The sequence below is a fragment of the Ursus arctos genome, unplaced genomic scaffold (genome assembly GCF_023065955.2).
Source record: "Ursus arctos isolate Adak ecotype North America unplaced genomic scaffold, UrsArc2.0 scaffold_25, whole genome shotgun sequence".
Lineage (NCBI taxonomy): Eukaryota > Metazoa > Chordata > Mammalia > Carnivora > Ursidae > Ursus > Ursus arctos.
Window position 1 is genome coordinate 11,917,745 of NW_026622930.1, and position 24,140 is coordinate 11,941,884.

The 24,140-nt window shown below is 42.7% G+C and overlaps 1 protein-coding gene across 3 annotated transcripts in view; it reads left to right on the forward strand.

Annotated features, from left to right (window-relative positions):
• FBLN5 (fibulin 5) overlaps positions 1–24,140 on the forward strand; it is an 84,597-nt gene that overhangs the window by 36,080 nt on the left and 24,377 nt on the right. The window lies entirely within an intron of this gene.

The following is a 24,140-nucleotide window of genomic DNA, read 5'->3' on the forward strand; positions in this document are numbered from 1 at the left end:
AAGCAAAAAAATAAAATACCAAAACACATACACACACACGTACACTCCTCCCACATGCCCATATCATTTATTTTTTTCATAACTGAAAAGTCCACGAATAGAATTAGCCTCAGACATGGTGGGATCCAAGGGTTCAAGTGATATCATATGGACTTGGGTTTTCTTCTCCCTTTACCTCCTGCCTCCAAATACGAAGGTTTCTAGGATTCTTCATTCTCAGGGAAGGCTCTCTCAAGAAATAGCCCCTGGCAGCTGCAGGCTTTTGTTTTATCCGCTTAGGAACCCAGAGAGAATGGCTCCATCCCTAGAGCTCCAGCAGAAGGATGTGGTCAGACTCTGGTAGCCAACCTGGCTCACGTGCCCATCCCTGAGCTCATCACTGTGGCCGGCAACACGGGCGGCTTTGATTTACCAAGCTCATGTCACAGGGAAGTCCCACCCCAGAGCCAGAAGTGGATCGAAAGCTACCTGGAACGTGTGCACAGAAAGGGGGTTCCTCGAAGGAAAATTGGGGGGCCGTTACCACATGAAGGGAGCTTGCATGTTGAATGGGCAAGAGCTGTACCTGGGATCCTGGCTTCCACGTGGAAACGGAAGAAACCGAAGACCCATCAGTTGTTGTGAGCCAACAGTGATAGATAACGGAGGATGTGCTCTGCAGCGCGTTCTGCATATGTTGTCCATGCACCCTTCTGTGACACCGGGGGATGATCACTAGTAAGGAAAGAAGGGGACTTGAACTGTCATCTGTGAGACCCACCTGTTCTCAGGGACGCGGGTACCCACGCTGCCCCTCAGAGACAACTAACGCTCCCTTTCGTTAAAAGTTATTAAGGAAGGACACCTGGGTGGCTCAGTCGGCTGGGCATCTGCCTTTGGTTCAGGTCATGATCCCAGGGTCCTGGGATTGAGTCCCGCATCGGGCTCCTTGCTCCGCGGGGAGCCTGCTTCTCCCTCTGCCTTTCTCTGCCACTTCCCCCGTTTGTGCTCACTCTCTCTCTGACAAATAAATAAATAAAATCTTTTTTTTAAAAAAGTTATTAGGGAGATGATACCTTGAATCCTCTTTATAGAAATATCAGGCTGTTACGATGCTTGAGTTGAGAAATGCCTAGTGCCTTGCTTGAATCTTCTGTGCTGCTGTCTTTTGCATCCTGACCTTAGGAGAAACAAAAAATAAAAAACAAACAATGGTACATTATTATCATGTATAACCATCATCACCATCATCACCCCACATCAAAGCACTTGTGTGTTTCTGATCCCTTTTATTTTAACGTGGTGATCCCACTGGTCGTGCCCTCCAAATGCCTCTGCTCCATGTGCAAAGCCATTGGTCCTTCTTGATCTCCTGGCCTCTTGTTGTAGTAAATCTTGGGAACAGCCTTGGCTTTCTTATCTGTAAAATGAGGATAATGCTTATCTCAGCAATTTCTCTGTGAGAATTAGAGGAGAGAATGTATACAGAACGTGTGATGTTAGAAGGTGTTCAGTAGGTAGGATGCCTAGCTATACGTAGCCATATATTCCTTGAGATGTGTTTCATTAGAGTCATTAACTTCTGCCCTTTAAAAAAAGTCCCATTGGTCACTTACAAAGTGCAGGATAGCTTCCAAGAGCTTTTGAAACTGGAGTGATGGCCCAGGGATGCACCACTGCCCCCTAACTGAGGAAGAAAATCTTAAGAGCAATTGAATAACACTTTTCTGAGAACAGACCAGTATCATGTTAGGAATGCAGTACTGAGGTATCGGAAATAGACTAGAATCTTCCCTACAAGTGTTTAAGGGAGAAGCATCCACAGAAAGACTTCAGGGCCAGGGCCAGGATATTTGGGTCTGACCCTAGTTCTGCCCCTCTACTGCTGTGTGACCTTAGACAAATGTCTTAAACTCTCTGAGGCTCTGTTTTCTCTTCTGTAAAATGGGAATAACAGCTCTAGCCCTGCTTATCTCACAGTATTAGTAGTATTAGTAGTGATGAGCCCTTAGTTCTTATAAAATGGACAGGACTAGAGAGGCAAACCAAGAAACAAACTTTTTTAAAAAAGATTTTATTTTGAAGTAATCTCTATACCCAATGTGGGGCTTGAGCTCAGAACCCCGAGATCAAGAGTTGAACACTCGACTGACTGAGCCAGCCAGGCACTCCCAAGACTCTTCACTACAGAGAACAAACGGATGGTTACCAGAAGGGAGGTGGGTGGGGAGATGGGTGAAATAGGTGATGGGGATTAAGGAGGGCACTTGTGATGAGAGCACCAACTGACGTTTGGAGTTGTTGAATCGCTATATTGTAAACCTGCAACTAATATTATACTGTAAGCGAACTCAATGGAATTTAAATAAAAACTTCACAAAAATCTATAGGACTAATTGTTTCCAGGGCATTTAAAAAAAATTTGGTCCATTATTTATCAGAATGTATCATAGCTGTTGTCAGTCTTAGTAAACCACAAGCTGAATTGTGGAAGGGATTTATGCAATATTTGCTATATACACAAAATTATATAACACATGTAAGCCAGAAGCTTATTAACTGTGCACATGGGAGAAGCCAGCACCCAACCTAAGAACCTGCGGGCTTCTCCACCATCACCCGCCCACATTTCCTTCCAAGGTCTTCTGAGACTTGTTTGTTTCATTTGTTTGTTTCCTGTTGTTGTGTGTAGCTGTAGTTTATTTTTTGCTTTGTTTTGCTTCTTCGCTGTGAGACCATACTGTAGCACAATGTATTGATTCCCTCTTTTGTCAAAAGACATTTGGGTTGTTTTTAGTCTTATTACAAAGAATAATGCTATGAATATTCTTCTGGATACCATACAGCTGTGCTATAAGGTTTGGAAATGTCAACTTCACAAAATAATGCTTTATTGTTTCTCAAAATAGTTACACCAGTTGACACACGAATCAGCAGTGATGAGGAGTTTCTTTTAATCTACAGTCTCACCAACACTTGGTATTGACAGACTTATTCATTTTTTGCCAATCTATTAGTTGTAAAATGTTTTATTCCTCGTGCTCTTAATTTCATTTCCTAGGCTACTAATGAGGTTAATCATCTTTTATTTGTATTATTTATTTTTATTTTTAAAAAAATTTTATTTAAATTCCATTAGTTAACATATAGTGTATCATTAGTTTCAGAGGTAGAGGTCAGTGATTCTTTGTCAGTTGCTTATAACACGCAGTGCTCATTACTTCAAGTGCCCTCCTTAATGGCCATCACCCAGTTACCCCATCACCCCACCCACCTCCTCTCCAGCAACCCTCAGTTTGTTTCCCAGAGTTCAGAGCCATAATCTTATCATTTGTTTCCCTGTTAATCATCTTTTAATATATGTATTGGCCATTTGTGTTGCTTCTTTTGTGAAATTGATCCTATCTTTTGCTCATTTTTCTATTGAATTCTCTTTCCTTTTTCTACTCGTGATTTATATGAATTCTTTATATATCTGGATACCAGTCCTTTTCCAATTGTATAAGTTGTAAATATCTTCTCCCAATTTGTGGCTTATCTTTTCAGTATCTTTATGGTGTTTTTTGAGCAACAGACATTCCCAATTTTAATGTATTTGAATTAATCTTTTCTTTTGTAGTTCGTGTTATTGTGAGGGCTTGTTTGAGAAATCCTTCTCCACCATACAATTATAAATATGTTTTCTTATAGTGTCTTTCAAGAGTTTTAAGGCTTTGCCTTTCACATAGAAATCTTGAATCCATTTGTTTGTTTTTTAAGATTGTATTTATTTATTTGACAGAGAGAGGAGACAGCGAGAGAGGGAACACAAGCAGGGGAGTGTGAGAGGGAGAAGCAGGCTTCCCACTGACCAGGGAGCCCAATGCAGGGCTCGATCCCAGGACCCTGGGACCATGACCTGAACCGAAGGCAGACACTTAACGACTGAGCCACCCAGGCGCCCCTTGAATCCATTTGAATTTATTTGTGTATGTGGTGGGAAGTGCAGATCCAGTTTCATTTCTCTCTGTATGAACAATGACTAGTTACCTCAACACCTTTTATTGGATAGTTCCCCCTCTCCACATTACTTCGTAATGCCCCTGTTTTACCTATCAAGTCTGCACCTGTGTTGTATTTTTTTTAGGGTAAGGGGCAAAGGAGAGGGAGAGAATTTAAGCAGGCTATACTCAGTGCAGAGCATGTCATGAGTCTTGATCTCATGACCCTGAGATCATGACCTGAGCCAAAATCAAAAGTCAGATGTTTAACTGACTGAGCCACCCAGGTGCCCCACCTGTGTTGTATTTTTCTGTTCTCTCTGTTCTTTTAAACTGACAATTTGTGCACCAGTACTACCCAGTGTTAATTATTATGGCTTTATAATAAGTCTTATTTTCTAATAAGACACGTTCCGGTACTTTTTTATTCATTCCTAGGAATCTTACATTATTTGTTGCTATATGAATGGTGTCTTTAAAAAATTCAGTGTTCCTTTTTGTTGCTAGTATTTTGGAAATGCAATTTTTTTTTGAATATTGAACTTATTCAGATGGATTGCCAAGCTCTCTTATTATTTTCAGTCTTTGTAGACTCTTTTTTGGGTTATTTTGACAATCACACTGTCTATGAATAATGGGAGTTTTGTTTCTTCTGTAATTTTTATATGTTTAGTATATTTTTCATGTCTTACTGCACTGGCTGCTTCCTTTAGAATAATGCTATAAATGTAGGTGTGACAGTGGGCATCCTTGTCTTTTTCCTGGTAGTGTAAGGACTGTGTTTAATGACCTCTCATTAAGAATGAGTTTTGTTGAGTTTTCTTTCTTTTTTTAAAAAAAATCATTAGTGGGTGTTAAATTCTATGAAATTTTTTTTTCTACAACCACTGAGATAATTATATGCTTAAAAAAATCTGCTTATGTTGGGAATCCTTTCATTCATGCCTAGGATAACCAACTTAGTCATGATATAGTATAATTTGCTTGAAATATACTGCTGGATTTGTTTGGCTAATAATTTGCTTAGGGTATTTTCCTCAATGTCTATATGTTAAAATGACCTGTCGCATTCCTTTTCTTTAATTTAGGATTTTGTTTGTTTGTTTGTTTGTTTAGAGAGTGTGAGTCGGGGGAGGAGCAGAGGGAGAGGGAGAGAGAGAATCTCCAGCAGACTCCTAGCTGAGCTCAGAATCCAACACGGGGTTCATCCCTTGACCCCGAGATCATGACCTGAGCTGAAATCAAGAGTCAGACGCTTAACCAACTGAGCCACTAAGTAACCTCTGTCACATTCCTTTTTAAAAAATTATTTTGCTGAGTTTGGTATCAACATATTAATTTGGTAGAGTGAGATATTCTATGTTTCTATTCTTTGGAAGGCTAGAATCATCTATTCGTAGGAAGTGTATTGGAATTTGCCTTAAGATCATCAGGGTCTCTTGTTTTGTTTTTTGACTTGTTTTTTTGTTTTTTGTTTTCTTTGTGAAGATTTTTAGGTACTGATATAATTTCCTTAACAGTTATGGGACTATTAGAACTTTTTATTCCTTCTTAAGTCAGTTTTGCCAAGTTATGTCTTTCTAAGAATTTGTCCTTTTAAGTTTTCAGATTGATTTGGATCTTTTGGGACATTCTTTGTATTATCTTTTGAATCTCAGCTGAATCTGTAGTTCTCTTGTTATTTTCACTCATAATATTGTGCTCTTTTTTTAAAAAACGCTAAAGTCATATTCATTTTATTGGCCATTTTCAAAAAACCAAATTTTGCTGCATTGATCTTCTCTACTTCTTTTATCACTTTTTGCTTTTTATTTCATTGTTAATTTCTGCTCTTTTTTTTTTTGTTACCTTCTTCTTTCTAATTTTTTGGATTTCTTTGTTCCTTTCCAAACTTCTTAAGCCGGATGCTTAGCCCACTAATTTTAGATTTATTTATTTATTTATTTATTTATTTATTTATTTATTTGACAGAGAGAGAGAGACAGCCAGCGAGAGAGGGAACACAAGCAGGGGGAGTGGGAGAGGAAGAAGCAGGCTCATAGCGGAGGAGCCTGATGCGGGGCTCGATCCCATAACGCTGGGATCACGCCCTGAGCCGAAGGCAGACGCTTAACCGCTGTGCCACCCAGACGCCCCTTAGCCCACTAATTTTAAACCTTTCTTCTTTCCTAATTTAGCATTTAAGACCATCTGTTTCTCTCTGTGTCCTACAAGTTTGGATATGTAGCATTTTCACTGCTATTAAGTTCTAAGAATTTTCTGGTTTATTGTGATTACTTCTTGTGGTCCATGATTTGTTTAGTGATGAGTTTTAAATTTTACACATTTACGGGTATTGGGGGTTTTTTTGTTATTGATTTATACTTAATTGCATTGTCAGTAGGGAATATGATCTGTGTGATACTGATTCTGCAAAATTTGTTTGGAATATGATTTATTCACTCTGGTATCTACAGTGCCTAGCATAATGCCAAGAATGTAGAAATTGTTTGGTAAATGTTTGCTGATCTAATGAATGGAAATCAAATGACTGTCTAGTGACCACGCATTCAAGGGATTACCTCTTTCTCCTCAGCCAGTTTGTCCATTCCAAAGTAGGCTTGCAAGTAAGCACCAGAAATTTAATGGCCCTCCAAAATTGTCTTCTGTCTTACTCACTCCCTTCCTCCTTTGGGCTGGGAAGCGGACACTGAGTGGGTGGGTGAGAGGATGCTTGCAAGATCGGTAGTGTGAGCCCATCAGAGCTAGTCTTAAATGTACTAGAACTAGGTAACTGTTTTCCCATTTGTTTCTCCTGTGACCTGGAGGAAATTATTTCCTCTCTGATGGTAAGTCTCTAGAAGTGCATGTAAAGTGACATCTCCTCCAAGGGAAATTCTTATCTCATTGAATCCCAGAAAGGAAATAGGCATGATACCCCTGTTTTTTTTTTTAAAGATTTTATTTATTTATTTGACAGAGATAGAGACAGCCAGCGAGAGAGGGAACACAAGCAGGGGGAGTGGGAGAGGAAGAAGCAGGCTCATAGCGGAGGAGCCTGATGTGGGGCTCGATCCCATAATGCCGGGATCACACCCTGAGCCGAAGGCAGACGCTTAACCGCTGTGCCACCCAGGCGCCCCGATACCCCTGTTTAATTCATGGCAAAACGGACGTGAATCTAGTTAGTGGTGAGGCTGTTTGAGTTCCTGATGTGTACTTGTTGTTCTATATGCTAACCACTTCATTTTTATCCATTAAAATAACAGGTGGGTAATACCTTGGACTTGCTTAAGAGAATATAGGTAGATAAAAACATTTGACTGAATTCTTCTAAAAGGGCATTTGAAAACAAAGCATGAGAAATGCATATCCATTTGTCACTGGTCAATACATACTGGTTGAATGAATGAATCAACATTCCTTATTTTGATGAGTACATTTTTCTCCCTTTTGAATCAATACCACTTTGGCATATGAAGGAGTAAAGAGTGAATCATTAACTTCTCTGTCTTCCTAAGCTTTTTAGAAGCCTTTCAAAAATGCCTATTAAATAGATCTTGAAAGAGAGGTAGAGGGAAATATTAAAACATTGTTATTTCAGAGTAAATCTCAGGAGAGATGACAATGTTTATACATTATAACAAGATTTATATATTACAACAACATTCACATATTAAAACAATGTTCACATACTGTAACAATGGCCATCCATTGTAATAATGTTGATATATTATAATAGACACTTGACATGGGCTGATCAGAAAGCCAGGAACTCAGTTGTGCTCCCCTTACTTTTTAAGTGGCATCAGGTAAGAAGCCCTTCCTCATTCACATCACCGTCTTACCTTGAGTTTTTGCCCTACTTTATAATAATCAGTCTGCAAAGTCTTATCCTCGTTTTTATGCAGAGGAAACTTGTGGGCATCTCCTTGCCATGTTTATGTCTTTTCCTCTTGCGTCCTCCAGAGGGCCTCCTTAGCTCTGCATAGGTAAGAGGTGTAGACAGTGATGACATAGGAAACTCATCTGGAGCATGGAGGGTTCAGATTCACCAGCCTTTCCAGATAGAAGAGACCTCAGACCTCGCTTTTCAGAGGAGTAAACAGACTGAGAAAGACTTGCTTGAAGGCTACCATTGAGCTGGAGGAAGGTTCTGGAATAGAACCTGGCTTTCAGTCTTTCTCCTTCCCCAACTTTTAGGAGGACTCTTTCCCTCTCTTCCCTTTCTTCCTACTCTCTTCCCTCTCTTCCTCCTTCTTGACATGAAGCTGTAACAGTTAACCTTGACCGAGCGCCATTTCCATGCCAGGCACAGGATCCTCCCCAAACCCCAGGAGTTCATGTTCCATGGGGAAAGCCAGGAAACCAAGGCTTTTAGAGGCTAAACACAAACAGAAAAACAAGAAAAATACTTATTTAAAATCACACAGCTAAAAAAAGTGGGACAGCAGGATTTGAAAGGGATCTAACTCCAAAGCCTGTATTCCCTCCAAACTGTGCCATCCTTTGAACTGAGTTACTGAGCCATGAGACGCACCATGTCACAGTCTAGACGTCTTTGTTCCCGCTTCCCTGCCTCCCTCCTTATCTCTTCTACACTTCCATCTTTCTCCCACTCCAGCCCCTTTCTCGGCACTCACTGCACCCATGCAGGGAGACTCAGGTCTCCATTCCAATGTGGAGAAGGGAGCTACACAACAGATGTGGGCTGTTGGGGCTGAGGGATCAGCTTTCCATGAACCTCCCGTGTGCTTCTTCACTGGGACTTGATTTCAGATCACAGGTCGATCATGTCTTTTGGTAGAAACAATTCATACAATTTAGAATGAAATTAAATGAGGAAAGAGGCTTTGATTTATAGGTATTAATTTTTCTATTGTGGCAAAAACAGAGCATGAAATTTACCATCTTAAACATTTTTAAGTGAACAGTTCAAGTGTTAAGTGTATTCACATTGCTGTGAAACGGATCCCCAGAACATTTGAATCTTGCAAAATGGAGACTCTATACCCATTAAACACTGACTGCCCATTCTCCTCTCCTCCCAGCCCCTGGTAACCACCATTCTACTTTGTTTCTATGAGTTTGAGTCTTATCCTCAATGAAATCTTATCTTGAGTCTTATCCTATCAATGAAATCATACAAAATTTGTCTGTTGTAACTGGCTTTTTTCACTTAGTATGATGTCCTTGAGGTTCATCCATGTTGTAGCATGTGTCAGAATTTCTTTCCTTTTTAAGGCCAAATAATATTCCATTGTATGCATATGCTACATTTTGTTTATTCTGCCTCTTGGCTATTGTGAATAATGCTGCTGTGCACATGGGGGTGCAGACAACTCTTCAAGACCCTGCTTTCAATTCTTTTTTTTTGTTTTTAAGTAGCCCCCATGCCCGGCGTGGAGCCCAACATGAGGCTTGAACTCACGACCCTGAGATCAAGACCTGAGTTGAAATCAAGAGTCGGGTGCTTAACTGACTGAGCCACCCAGACACTACTCAATTCTTTTGTATATATACCCAACCATGTAATTGCTGGATCATATGGTAATTCTATGTCTAATTTTTTTGAGGAGCTACCATACTGCTTTCCACAGTGTCTGCACCATTTTACATTGCCACTAATAGTGCATGAGGGGTCCAGATTCTCTAATTCTCGCCAATACTTGTTATTTTCTTTTCCTCCCTCCCTCCTTTCCTTTTTTCCCTTCTGCCTTCCTTATTTTTTCCTTCCTTCCTTTTTATAGCAGCCATCCTAATGAGCGTGAGGTGAGCAACTAGTTTTTGAATGAATATTCTGTGCCACGCACTAGACTTAGAGTACGGGGCTACAGAGATAAATACAACGTGTATCCTGCTCTCAAGTCACTCGGTCTTGTGGCTGGACTAGTCCGGTGTTTTTGCAAGTATGCAGCATCAGCTGGGCTGCCTGTTAAAAATACTGATTCTTGGGATTCTCTCTAGACACCTCTGGAATCAAGAGCTCCATTAATTTTTAAAAACAAGCCTCAAAGGTGATTCCAATGCACACCATTGGACTAGATCAGTAGTTAATCTAGCCGCACATTAAAATCTGTCTTGAATCTCTCCAGGGGTTGTGATTTATCTGGTCTAGGGTGGGCTTCTCTAATATATTTTCAAGCTTCCCAGGTGATACAAGGTAGAGAAACATTGGACTGGATGATTTTTAAATTCCTTCTGGTTGTAATATTCTGCCATTGGCAGCATTGTTTAGTTCAGCAAATACTTACTTATTAACTTGTTTTGTCTGTGCAAGGCTGCAGGTCAGCTAGGGTGTGAGAGTTGAGAGCAGACTGGGCTCAAATACGAAGGCTTGTGTTGTGTCCTGATCCATCCATACTGACTACCAGGGTAATCTTAGGAAAGTTCTCAAACCAGGAGAAGGAGGGTGGGGATCATGGAATTCTAATGAAGAAAATCTTTAAAGAAGGGGGAGGTTGACTGTGTCAAATAAAACTGAGAAGTAGCAAGGATAAAGACTAAGCCATTGGATTTGACATTGAGGAAGTCATTGGTGACCTTGGAGAAAGACTGTAGTAGGACTAAACAGCTGGAAGTCTGATGGGAGTGAGTTAGAGAGTGGGAGGCGCAGGGGTATAGGAGTGTTTGCAGACAACTTCTAGCATGTCTGTGGTAGTGGGGCACAGAGACATATGGTGGTCACTGGGAGTTACAGGGGGCCATTTGTTTTTATTTTTCTTTATGAGAATTTCCTTCATGACTGCTACTAACTCTTATCAAAAAAACATTAATTAAGAACCCAGCTGGACAGACTCTAATGAGCAGACTCTTGACTCAACCATTTAGAATCAAGGATCTCATTTTTTCGGGCTCACCTTATTGTGGTTTTTAAAAAATATAGGGAAGTCAAATTGTTCTGATGAAGCAAACTCAGAGAGCTCATCAAAACACAAAATACAATGCTAGGTTTTACAGAACTGCAAAGGACTAGGGCTTTTGGGGGTGGGAGGAGTCAACTGACTCTGTCTCTACGTCTTTTTTTCTTTTCTTTTCCCCTTTCCAGTTCTTTCTGCTCCCATTTCCTCCTCCTCCAGCATCCTTAGCCTGGCATGTGACCCTTTTACAAATGTACTCCTCTCCCTCTTACTCCCTACACTCACTGCACTCACCCATGTATGTCTGCTCATGGTAACTGCTCTTGGCTCTCTGAACGTGCTGTGCCTCTCATGCCTCTGTGCCTTTGCACGTACTCTTCCTCACTGACTTTTGTTTCAGGCGTACAACATAATGATTCGATATTGGGGGACACTGTGAAAGGATCACAATTAGGCTGGTTGCCCTCTGTCACCGTGTTAAGTTAAACAATGTGCAATACAATTTTATTGACCAGAGTCACATTGCTATACATTATATCCCCATGACTTATTTATTTTATGACCGGAAGTTTGTCCTTCTTGACCCTCTTCTCCCATTTCATCCACCTTCCAGTCTCCCTCTTCTCTGGCATCCACCAGTCTGTTCTCTGCATCTGTGAGTTTTGTTTTGTTTGTTCACTTGTTTTGTTTTCTAGATTCCCCATATAAATGAAATCATATTTGCCTTGTCTGACTTAATTCACTTAGCGTAATACCCTCAAAGTCCATCTATATCTTCACAAATGGCAAGATTTCATCCTTCTTCATGACAGTAATATTCCATTGTGTGTGTATATACCATAACTTCTTTAAAAAAAAAGATTTATTTATTAATTTAGAGAGAGGGAGAGACAGAGAGAGTGCACACAGGAGGGGCAAAGGGAAAGAATCCCAAGCAGACTCCCTGCTGAGTGGAAAGCCCAAGGCAGAGCTTGATCCCAGAACCCTGAGATCATGACCCAAGCTGAAACCAAGAGTCAGATGCTTAACCACCTGAGCCACCCAGGCACCCCTACTATAATGTCTTTATCCATTCATTCGTTTATGGATGCTTGGGTTGTTTCCCTATCTTGGCTATTGTAAATAATGATGCCATGAACAGGGAGTTTTAAATATCTTTTTGAATTAGTGTTTTCATTTTCTTTGGATAAATACCCAGAAGTAGACCTGGATCATATGTCAGTTCTGTTTTTAATTTTGTTTGAGGAACCTCCATACTGTTTTCCATAGTGGCTGTACTGATCTATATTCCCACAAGCAGTGCATCAGGGTTCCCTTTTCTCCACATTCTCACCAACACTTGTTATTTCTTGTCTTTTGGATGATAACCATTCTGACAGGTGTGAGATGGTATCTTATTGTTTTGACTTGCATTTCGCTGATGATGAGCGATGTGGAGCGTCTTTTCATGTGCCCATTGGCCCACTGTATATCTTCTTTGGAAAAATGTCTTTCAGATCCTCTGCCCATTTTAAAAATCAGATTATTTGCTTATTTATTTTTGTTATTGAGTTGTTGAGCTCTTTGTTTATTTTGGATATTGACCCCTTCTTGAATATATGATTTGCAAATATCTGCTCCCATCCAGTAGACTGTTTCTTTTTAATTTTTAAAAAAATTGTTGATGGTTTCCCTTGCGTGTGCAGAAGCTTTTTTTGTTTGATATAACTCATTTGTTTATTTTTGCTTTTGTTGTCATTGCCTTTGGAATCAGATCCAAAAAAAAAATATCACCAAGAGCAATGTCAAGAAGCTTACCATCTATATTTTCTTTCAGGAATTTTGTGGTTTCTGGTTTTATGTTCAAATCTTTAATTCATTTTGAATTAATTTTTATGTATGGTGTAACATAGTGGTCCAATTTCATTTTTTTTTTTTTTTTGCATGTGGCTGTCTAGTTTTCCCAGTACTGTTTATTGAAGAGACCGTCCTTTCCCTAGTCTATGTTTGCCTCCTTTGTCATAAATTAATTGACCATGTATGCATGGATTTATTTCTGGGTTTTCTGTTCTGTTCCACTGATCTGTATGTTTATTTTTATACCAATACCACATTATTTTGTTACTATAACTTCGTAATATAGTTTTAAATCAGGGAGTGTGATGCCTCCAGTTTTAATCTTTCTCAAAATTGCTTTGGTTATTCAGGATCTTTTGTAGTTCCACAGAAATTTTAGGATCATTTGTTCTATTTCTGTGAAAAATGCTAATAGAATTTTGATAGGGATTACATTGAATCTGTAGATTGCTTTGGGTGATATGGAAATTTTAATTATATTTATTCTTCCAATTCATGAAATGGAATATCTTTCCATTTATTTGTACCTTCTTCAATCTCTTTCATTAGTGTCTTGTAGTTTTCAGGGTACAGGCCTTTTACATCCTTGGTTAAATTTATTCTCTGTTATTTTATTCTTTTTGATGAAATTATAAGTGGGATTGTTTTCTTAATTTCTTGTTCAGCTAGTTTGTTGTTAGTATATAAAAATGCAACAGATTTTTGTATATTGATAGGGTGTTCTACGAATTTACTGAATTTATTTATTAGTTCTTTTAAAAAAAGATTTTATTTATTTATTTATTTATTTATTTATTTATGTATTTAGAACATGAGCTCAAGGATCTGAAAGACATTTTTCCAAAGAAGATATACAGTGGGCCAATGGGCACATGAAAAGATGCTCCACATCGCTCATCATGGGGCTGAGGGAGAGAGAGAGAATCTCAAGCAGACTCCCTGCTGAATGTGAAACCCAACATGGGGCTCCATCCCACAACCCCCAGATCATGACCTGAGCTGAAATCAAGAGTTGGATGCCCAACTGACTGAACCACCCAGGCACCCCTGTTTGTTTTTTCTAACAGTTTTTTGGTGGAGTCTTTAGGGTTTTCTAGATATAAATCATGTTGTCTGCAAATAGTGACAATTTTACTTTTTCTTTTGCCATCTGGATGCATTTTATTTCTTTTTCTTGCCTAATTGCTTTGGCTAGGACTTCCAATACTATGTTGAATGAAAGTGGTGAGAGTGAGCATCCTTGTCTTATTTCTGATCTTAGAGGAAAAAAAATCAGCTTTTTACCGTTGAGTATGATGTTATATGTGGGTTTGTCATATCTGGCTTTTACTATGTTTATTATGTTACATCCCCTCTATACCTGCTTTGTTGGGATATTTTTATCATAAGAAATGTTGAATTTCATGACCATTTGATTTTTGTTCTTCATTTTGTTAATGTGGTGTGTCACACTGATTAATGTTGAACTGTCTTTGCATCCCTGGAATAAATCCCACTTGATCATGGGGTATGATCTTTTTAATGTATTTTCGAATTCAATTTGCTAATATTTTATTGAGGGTTTTTGCATCTATGTTCATCAGGGATATTGGCCTGTAATCTTTTTGTATGGTGTTCTTGTCTGGGTTTGGTATCAGGTTATTGCTGGCCTCATAAAATGAGTTTGGAAGTGTTCCCTCCTCTTCAGTTTTTTTTGGAAGAGTTTGAGAAGGGTAGGTATTAAATCTTCTTTGAATGTTTGGTAGAACTTACCAGTGAAGTCATCTGGTCTTGGACTTTTGTTTGTCAGGAGGTTTGGGATTACTGATTCAGTCTCCTTGTTAGTTTCAGTCTATCCAGATTTTCTGTTTCTTCATGATTCAGTCTTGGAAGATTGCATATTTCTAGGAATTTATCCATTTCTTCTAGGTTGTCCAACTTGCTGATGTATAATTTTTCATAGTAGTCTCTTATGACCTTTTGTATTTCTTTGGTATTGGTTATAACTTCCCCTCTTTCATTTCTGATTTTATTTATTTGTGTCCTCTCTCTTTTCTTAGTGAGTCTAGCTAAAGTTTTATCAGTTTTGTTTATCTTTTCAAAGAATCAGGTTTTAGTTTTGTTGGGTTTTTTTTTTAGCCTCCATTTCTTTCTGCTCTGATCTTCATTATTTCTTTCCTCCTGCTAACTTTGAACTTTGTTTGTTTCCCCTTTTCTAGTTCCTTTAGGTTTATTGGGGATGGGTTGCAGGAGAACTCCAAGCCAGTGTGCATCCACCGGTCAGATTTAGCAAAGCAGTGCTACAGAGGAGCCTGCCTACTTCTTTTGGCTAACTCCTATTCATTTGTATTAGGGTACAAGCTAAGCTGCTATAACAAAAAGACCTTCAACATACTAGTTTAGATAAGAGAATTTAAATCTTCCCTCATGGTACAGACCAGAGGCAGGTAGTTCAGGGCTGGTAAAGTGGTTTGGCCAAATTTAACTTGTGGCTCTCACTTCTGGGTCCAAGGTGGCTGCTCTGGCTCTCACCATCACATCTACATCCCAACCAGAGGGAGGAGAGAAATGACAAGGGGACTACATACTCATTATTTTAAAGTATGACTCAGAAGTTGGTATATATTATTTTTATTTATGTTTCACTGGCCTGAATTTAGTCACATAGTCTCACTTCACTGTAAGGGAAGCTGAAAAATACAGTCTTTAGTTAGGAGAATGTATATTGGAGGACAGTATCCAATTGTGGCAGCCTCTGTCACATCATCTGTCTAGAGCCATCCAAATATCTTCTGCTCCAGGAAACCTGTTCCTCCTGGAAATGACCCCATTCTTTGCTCCAGCGTGACACTTACCATACTGAATTGCCCTTATCCTGTCCCTACTAGACTGTAAACAGACATGACCCATGTGTCATTTATCTTTGAATCCCTAGGACCTACAGCAGTATTGGTTTATGGTGAATATATGCGGCATAAATGAATCCTGTTCAGCTTTTTATCAACACTGGGATTTGGGCACTTTGCTCTTTATGGGGGGGTGCTAGAGTGGTCTGGCAGGTCACTTCATTGGTTGGCCCCACATGTAGCTCCTTCCTCTCCCTGCCTTGCACACTAGAGAAATCCAGGGATTTGCTAGGGACCACGGAAGGGTGGATATAAAAGGACAACCTCTATTTCATGGGCTGGGTAAACACGCAATTCGGAAAAGTGTTTAATTAGTTCAAATATTTATTTTAGGCTCAAGTGTTAGACTCCGACTCTTACCAAGGCCAAAGGTGCTGGGGAGAAGGTGTAGCTATTGCAGCCCTGGGCTGTTTGGGGTGGGGCCTTCACTTCCAGACTCTCAGGATATGTGGGCCCCCCCCCCAGCGAGGAGACAACATCCCTAGTATCCTCTCCCTGACCCCTTTGGTCTCTCCATGCTTATCCCCTCTTCCTCCTGTGCATTGAGGTTTTACCTCCGCTTGAGTTGTAGCCTTAAGAATGCTTCTCTGGTGTGCTGGGGTTGTCTGCTAGAGATGGGATCAGGGTAGAGGAGTGGGGGCAAGACAGGGGACCTAGTAGGTTGCTCTCAGGATGAAATGTGTATATTCTTAATCACCTGCTGGCCTATTGGTTGTAACTTGTTATGTGAAAGAGCCATCTGACTTCTCTCCCTTGTCTTAGGGTTCCAGCTTAGGTGTCAGTGAAAGAACCATTCCTCCACATCATTATTCAGTGTGAAGACTTGCCCTCACCTCCCAGATTTGGGACATTCCCAGTTCTGTGTTCTCATAGCCCTCTGCAGTGCCCTCCACATATTTGTTTCTGTCCCACCGCAGTCGTCCCCCCCGGCCTGCAAGCACTAGGAGGGCAGGTGTAGTGGCTCAGTTTCACAGATAAGAAGGAAATGCAGAAGGTCAGTGACATGCATAGTGGCACCCTGGTTAGTTAGTGATGGAGTCAGAAGTGGTAGCAGGGTTTCTGAGCTCAGGTGTGGGGAACAAAACACATGCAGATTTTGTTATCAGGCTCTGGGAATGACCTGGCAGGGAGTGTGTGTTGCTGACGATAGGCTGATTCCTTGGGGTGAGTTTGCACACCTGGGCATTCTCACAGGCAGCACCAGGCTGAGGGTTTTGTCCTGAGCCTGAAAAATGGATTGGATTTCCTGACTGTACCTTCAGAGGTCCCGTTGGAGCCCGTTTTCAGGCCGGAATGAAGGTGTATCTTTTCCCTCCTCTGGTGTTCCTCCTTCTAGTGATTGTTGAAAATAAACTTTGTCCTTGACTGGACATCCAGTTCTCTAGGAGGAGAGAAGAACTAAAACTTACTCCATCAGGCCAAGCACAGGGTATGTCAAAACCTTTGGAAGTTGAGGACGCTCTCAAATCCACCCTGGGCAAAGGCTGGCATGGGAATAAAGCCTCAGGCACGATAAGGTTGAGGCTTGAGGCTCTACTGGAGTGGGAGCTGTCTGCCAGATAGCCTTCGACCCGTGGGAATGAGATACAGGCCTCAAGAAGAACGGACGGTTGAACTGGTTTCCTCTGATGTCGTGTGGCCTAACACACTTTCCCTCTTGCTTTCAGAAAACTCCAAGAATGGGGCGCCTGGGTGGCGCAGTCGTTAAGCGTCTGCCTTCGGCTCAGGGCGTGATCCCGGCATTATGGGATCGAGCCCCACATCAGGCTCCTCCGCTATGAGCCTGCTTCTTCCTCTCCCACTCCCCCTGCTAGTGTTCCCTCTCTCGCTGGCTGTCTCTCTGTCAAATGAATAAATAAAATCTTAAAAAAAAAAAAAAGAAAAAAAGAAAAAAAAAGAAAACTCCACGAATGAAGTACCTTCATTCAAATGTAATTTATTTCCATACTCTCTCCACCGTGCCAGGGACTACGTTAGGAGCTTAACATACAGATGTGAATAAGACCCAGTTCTGGCTTTCAAGAAACTCTCAGTTTGGTGGAGGGAGATGGGCCATCCGTAGCTAACTACGTAATTACAGTATGTAGGGCTGTAAGGCCAGATGTGCTTAGTACATGTTTGAGTAGGAAAGTGGGCTTGATGTGCTAGGTTGCTGAGGTGCCAAAACAAAGCTATGACATTTCTAAGGAGGGGCTATAATATTTTGAGGAGTAGAGCCACACGATCATGTTTGTGTCTTGGATGGTTCTGGAGGTTGTGTTTAGCTTGCTGTCAGGGGGAGAGACTGGAGGCTGTCAGACTAGTAACAAAGTTATTTCAGTCATTTAGAGAAAAGACCGCGAAGCCTTGGAGTCTTTGGGGGAGACATAAAGAAAGGGGGGAATTTGCTAGATGTCCAGAATTGTGTGAGAATAAGGAGCTGGGGGAAGGATTGAACAATGCCCAAGGTTTCTAGCCCAGGATCCTAGGAAACAGTGATGCCCTTACCCATGGCATCGGAAGAGGATTGGGGACAAGGAGATCACAGACTGTGGCACTGAGGGTGACAAGGATGTCAGGATGTGGGGCAGGAATAGGCTCAGAGGGGACAAGGAGGAGTGAAGATTTTAAAATTCAAGGGCTGTAGGATTTCTAGACCATGCTTGTGGAAAAGGGATGGTCTGCATTGGAGGAAAGACACTGTCCTTCCTTCTAATTGGAATCTTTTGCACTTTTTATCATCACTTTGGAGCAGTATTTCTAAGAACTTCCTTACTGTTCAGGGAACTGAGTTTACTCATAGGAAATCAAACACAGTGGGCTCACTGAAGCGGGCCAGAACGTCCGAAGGCGCATGATGCTTTCGCCCAAGGCACTCCAACACTGCAGGGTGGACTTGAATAATGGCTGTTTCTATACACCAGGAGAGCCTTCTGTCTGGTGTAGACTGAGCTGCAAACTTGTTTCATAAGGCTCTAAAAATCCTAATAGTATGTAGTTACCCGTGGGTTTGATCATAGAGAAATACCCAGCTAGGAATTGGCGGCTTGACATTTGGTCAGTTCTCTCTTGGACTCCCTTGAACAGCCTGAAAGTCTGAACAGGTTGAATGGCTACAGAACTGAATATCATTCACGATAATCTAGCCCCTTGCCACGCAAAGTGTGGCCCCTGGGCCAGCAGCATTGGCATCGCCCAGGAGCTTGTTAGAAATGCAGAATCTACCAAACCTGGACCCTGAATTTTAGCAAGCTCCCCACTGATTCATCTGCACATTCAAGTGTGAGAAGTATTGGTCTGGTACAGCAAGTGCTAGATACGGTTTTGCACTGGAATCATGTAGCTAATTTTAAACAGCTTTCCAAGCCTCAACCCCAGACATTCTCATCGAGTCAGGCGATTCTCTTGGGTAGCTAGGTTTGGGAACCACTGGCTTGTATAGGTTCAAAAATCCTTCTCTGTTGATGGACAAATGGCATGAATTTCAGTAAATGGAAATCTAGTTTGAGCTCCACATTTGCTTGGTTTCCAATCATGGTAATAACTAAAGCTTCATGCCCTTAAAAAAAAAAATACCATGTCGAGGCTGGCCATAAGCAAGTTTTGGCTCCTTGCTGTTGGGACAATTTGATTCCTGACCCTCAAGAAGGAAGATATGTGTCAGCCCTTTCTTGCCCCCACCCCTGACAACCGTTCATACGTTGGCAGAAGTTGAATGGGCTTGACCAATTCTCTGCCCATTTTGAAAGCAGCTGAAGTCAGCTGATGTTTACCAAGCACTCTGATGAAAATAATTACCCAAGACCAAACAATGTGATCTCCATTAGTTGCATAGTTTGTTTCTGTAGAAGGTCATAGCTAGAAGGGGCCTTCCAGAACTCTCCTCCGAGCTCTCACTTTATGGATAGAAAAATAGAATCCACAGAGAGGACGGAACCTGCACTCCAGCTGGTTTCATCCAAGAGGAAAGGATTTTTTTTGTTGTTTGGAAAAAATGGACCACATATTTGTTGCCTAATTAGAGGCGCAAATGGGCAAGCTTTGTATTCTAAGCTTAATATCAAGCATTAAGAAAAGTGCTGTAAACACAGAAAGGTCTGGTTCCTGACTATTGCCCAGGACCCATAAGACACATGGAGTACAGATGTCCTGGGATGTCAACAAGCGAGTTCCCAAACGCTGAGGTCTTTAATTAAGCAGGTGTTTGGGAAGTAGGTCCTGCGTAGCTTCCAGCCTTGGCTGGGCTTGTCTTGCTGAAAAATGGCACTGACCCAGTCCAGCAGCAGGCCTGAAACTGGCTTCAAATGGAGGCATAGGAATGTGCCATTGTTACTTTCTTCTTTCTTATCAAGCCCCATTAGCTTGAGCAAGGAAGGAACAAAAATGGGCTGGGAAAACACGTTGTTTCACTGGGTAAAAATTTACTACCAAGGAAATGATTCTGCCATTTCCAAAAAAGGCCTTTGGATAGGTGTAGCCTTGCAAATACTTTTGGACGTTTTCTCGCAGTGTCACCCAGTGAGAATGTTTCCCTTTGGCCGGTGCTGTTCTCACACGAGAGCAGAGACATTCCTCTGAGCTTGTGAACACGGGTTCACGAGGATGACCCCTTGCTTGTTCATAATACTGGAGAGCAGAAGACGTGGAAAGAGCGAAGAGTCATAGGTGGGGTAAAGGTTGATCGTATTTGGCTCTGGAATTCAGTCAGACACACGTACTCCTGCGACGTCTGCAATTATGGAACCGTAGATGGACCCATAGGTGCCAAAGGGCAGAGGTGGAAACCGAGTCCCCATGAAGGAACGTAGCCTACCTTTTTTCACTCTTGTCTCCATCTCCTGCCACGTGTCTACTGCTCTAGGGGGAGCAGTCCCCACTCTGGCTACAGTAGAACTAATCATGCCTTACAGCCCACTGAGCCCCGGTGCTGTCATCTTGGTGTCTTTGGTGAATCCCAGAACAAAGCTGCCGAGGCAGAGGCCGTGCGTCCCCTATCTTTCACAGCTGTTAGGAATAGTACCTCACTTGGGGAAGGGAACTAAAATTTCCTGTGTACCTACTGTGTGCCAGGCAGTGGCAGTAGGACCTGGGCACACGTTAACCTATGAACCCTGTTTAGCAGACCGCGGGAGCCTGACGCGCCTGCTCAGTAATAGTTATCAAGTGCAGGGGCGTGGATTCACATCCAGCTCTGCCTGCCCCCGAAGTTATTTTTTTACCCACTAGCCCTTTCTGGGGAGGTCTTGGCCCTTTGGTCTTTTTTCCTCTTAGGCTTTGGTGCAGGCAGAACGGCTTAGGAAATGTGCTTCCCATGGGCATGGATGAATCATTGGTTTTTGTTTTGTTTTGTTTTACAGTTTTTAAAGGACCTTTAATTTCAGTTAGAACGTGTGCTTTGAAAACCGTTAATATATATTCCCTTTACCTTTTGGGGATAAATGTGGACATGTAAATACATCTTTGTATATTATATGCATATTCAAATATGATAAAGAGCTGGCATACATATGCATATTATTTATATTCAAACCGATTTATGCCTATTTATGGCAGTACCTTTAGTCTGTTCTGCTTGCCGATAGAGATCTTTAGAGGGGAACCAGTGAACCAACGTGAAGGTGTGGTCCCTCCCCGTGGTGTTTCTTGAGTCAGCCTGAAAGAGCCCATTTGTTTGGTTGTCTGGGTTGCTGAGCAGTTGCCTTCTGACGTCTTGAGGCCAGTTCCTCCATCTGCTGCTGCTATGAGACCCTGACTGGCCCTGACAGACGTCCTTTATTCACACTGTCTTAGCGCCCCTGCCCACGTGAAGCTTTCCATCTGGCCGGGGACGTGAGACATAGCTAGCAGTATGAAATCCTAAACGAGCATCCCTCATATGTGAGCCACTGTCCTGAGGCCTGGGAGCCCAGTCCAGCTTGTGGCTTCCTGAGAGGGTGTCAAGGAAGTGACTGATCTTGATGACTTTCCAGAGCGAGCAGTTGTCTCACACTGAGAACGTTTCCGTCGAAGGCCGCTCTGGGGACATCGAAAGGAAGGTCAGCCAAAGCCACACAGGTCAGCAGAGCTGTGCCACTCGGTGCGAGGACAGTTTCTTCCTGGGCAGGTGCAGGGCTGGGCTTTGATATGCCAGCAGATTCTGGAGATGAGAGCAAGCTCTGTCCTCTGGTTGCTGGGGTGCTAGCCATGTGGAGAGTGGATGGACATTGCCCCACCTGGGAAGAGACAAGCCACGCTCTGATGGGATCCTCCAGGTTCCCCGGGCAGTTGACCAGGACCACAGCTCCCAGGGACAAGACAGGGAGCGGGCAGAGGACTCTAGGGAGAGCCTCCGTCTGGGAGTGACATGGCTGGAGGGCTCTGCTAGAGGCCAGCTCTGCCAAATGGCCTGGAGGTTCGGGAGAACACACACACACACACACACACACACACACACACACAGCCACAGCTGAACATAAAGGATGAATGAATCTGTAAATAAAGGGCTGAATGAACCAGGATTCTTTCTTGGGAGACTCTTCCTAAGTATCACACGGGCAAGGAAATAGCAGGCACAGTTTGCGCACGAGGATAATGACACTTCCTCAGGTTGTTGTAACTTGTATTTTTCCACTGATGCAGAAAAGGACCCTTTGCCAAAAGAATGTCCTTGGAGTGATTTGATGTATTTTTTCCTTCTGTTATTGAAGTCGAATGTATTTAATGTAAGCAATTCAGCTGTAAGATGGAATGTGTGATGAGTCTTTCAGCCCCGGCGGAACCCCACGGTGAGAACATTCTAGTTTCTTCTCCGCCCGGTGTGCAAGCCGACGGTGGTTTTCAGGGGGGCTGGTTGTGGGTTGTTTTTAAAGTCCACACACCAGAACCGTCTTGCCAGCACGCTGGCTGCGGAAACTTGTCTGGGGGGTTTTAAGACATCCATGTTTGCTGTTCACGTGTTCATTCATTCATTCACCAAAGAATTCCTGAGCATTTACTATGGACACAGCATCACACAGGTATGTTTTCAGAATATAAAGGTAAGACACACCCTCCAAAAACTCCAGGGACATACAGGTTCTTAAAAAAATATGTATGTATTGACAATCCATTCGGTGACTGAAAGTGTAAAGTACAGTTTTTTGAACGTATGTTGACGGAAATGCAGTTGAATCAAGTTAATTCTTTAACTCAGTAAAAGTGGTGGAGTTCTTAAAAAAATGCACTTTCAAGATGTGGTTTCTAGGCTCGACTACTTCACACGTGCGCTTGTGTGTGCGTGTGCATGCACGCCTGTGTACTTTCAGGCCCCGCACACCCGTGGGAGCCCCGTCTGGTCCCCTGGCATGGGTTTGGTGTCTCTCTGCAGGAGTCCGCCGGCACATTGTGTGTGTCGCAAGTTACACAAACACAGAGTCTTGGGAACTTGCTATGACCAAGTCTAATGTCTCTTCTCCCCTTGGGTCTCTCTCACCCTTCAATCCCCTCAAGGCAGGAAAAAGCGTGCAAATTCCTAAGGCACCGTTGTTCCCAGGGTATAGTGGCCATCCATCACTCCCGGCCGGAAAAATATAACTATGTGCTGGCCGATAGTGACATTATTTATTATCCTAGTCTTCGATAGGGATTGGAGCAGGAGTGGCTGCTGGCCAAGCATTATTCGCTGGTTCCCCTGGGAGGCTTTGCCGGGTGGGCAGCCCTGGGGATGGAAGGGAGGCCGAGGGCAGAGGCAGGGGCTCTTGCAGCCAAGAACAGGCTGGGTTTTTGCCACGGAGGCTGCACATTGTCAGTGTATCAGGGTGGAGTGGAGGCTGCCACCACCTTGGAGCCAGGTTCTTGGAAGCTGCATGTCTGGAGGACTGAAGTCTGGTTTCCCACGATGCCCAGGCTTCTGATGGTTGGAGGTGGGGTGGGGATTGATGAGTGTGGTCGGTGTTGACTTGTCGCAGGAGGGTGGCGGACTGTGGTGATGTGACCTCTGCCATTCCTGCACAGAGGGGTTCGGAGTCAGGTGGGCAGGGAGGCCTGGGCTCAGCTCTTGGCTTGGTATTTACTCTATCAGCACCATTTTCCCACCTGGAAGATGGGGCTCATGAGTCCTCCTCGCAGGGTTTGTGAGAATAAATATGGTAGCGTCTGTGACGTTTCCTGTATACATACGACCCATGCGCACAATACAGGCAGACGACATACACACACGACCCGTGCTCTACATTTGCATAGTACGTGTGCACATGACATACACACATGATGTGAGCACACCGCACATGCACACCGCATATGCTCAGTGAGTGGCTTTTAATATTATTTCCCACACTGTGTGGTCCTTTTGGAGGAGGGAGGGAGAAGGGGAGAAGATGTAGCTGAGGCAGCCCCGAGTGCAGGGATGAGGGGAGCAAAAGGCAGGTGCCCTGCTAAGGTACGGGCAGGAAGGGTAGGTTGACAAGGAGGGGAGGCGCTGGTGTGGGATCCGGGGCGCTTGATGGATCCCGTGCAGTGAATTAATAGACGAACGTTTAGGGAAAGTCTCCTCCTCCAGGTGGAAGTGAGAGTGTGGTGTCAGAAGGTTCTATTATAGGATGCTGAACGCTCTCTCTAAAGTGCAGTGCAGGGAGAAGCGCCAGAAGGATTTGTTGCCATCGAAACAGTTTTGAGAGCTGAGTGTA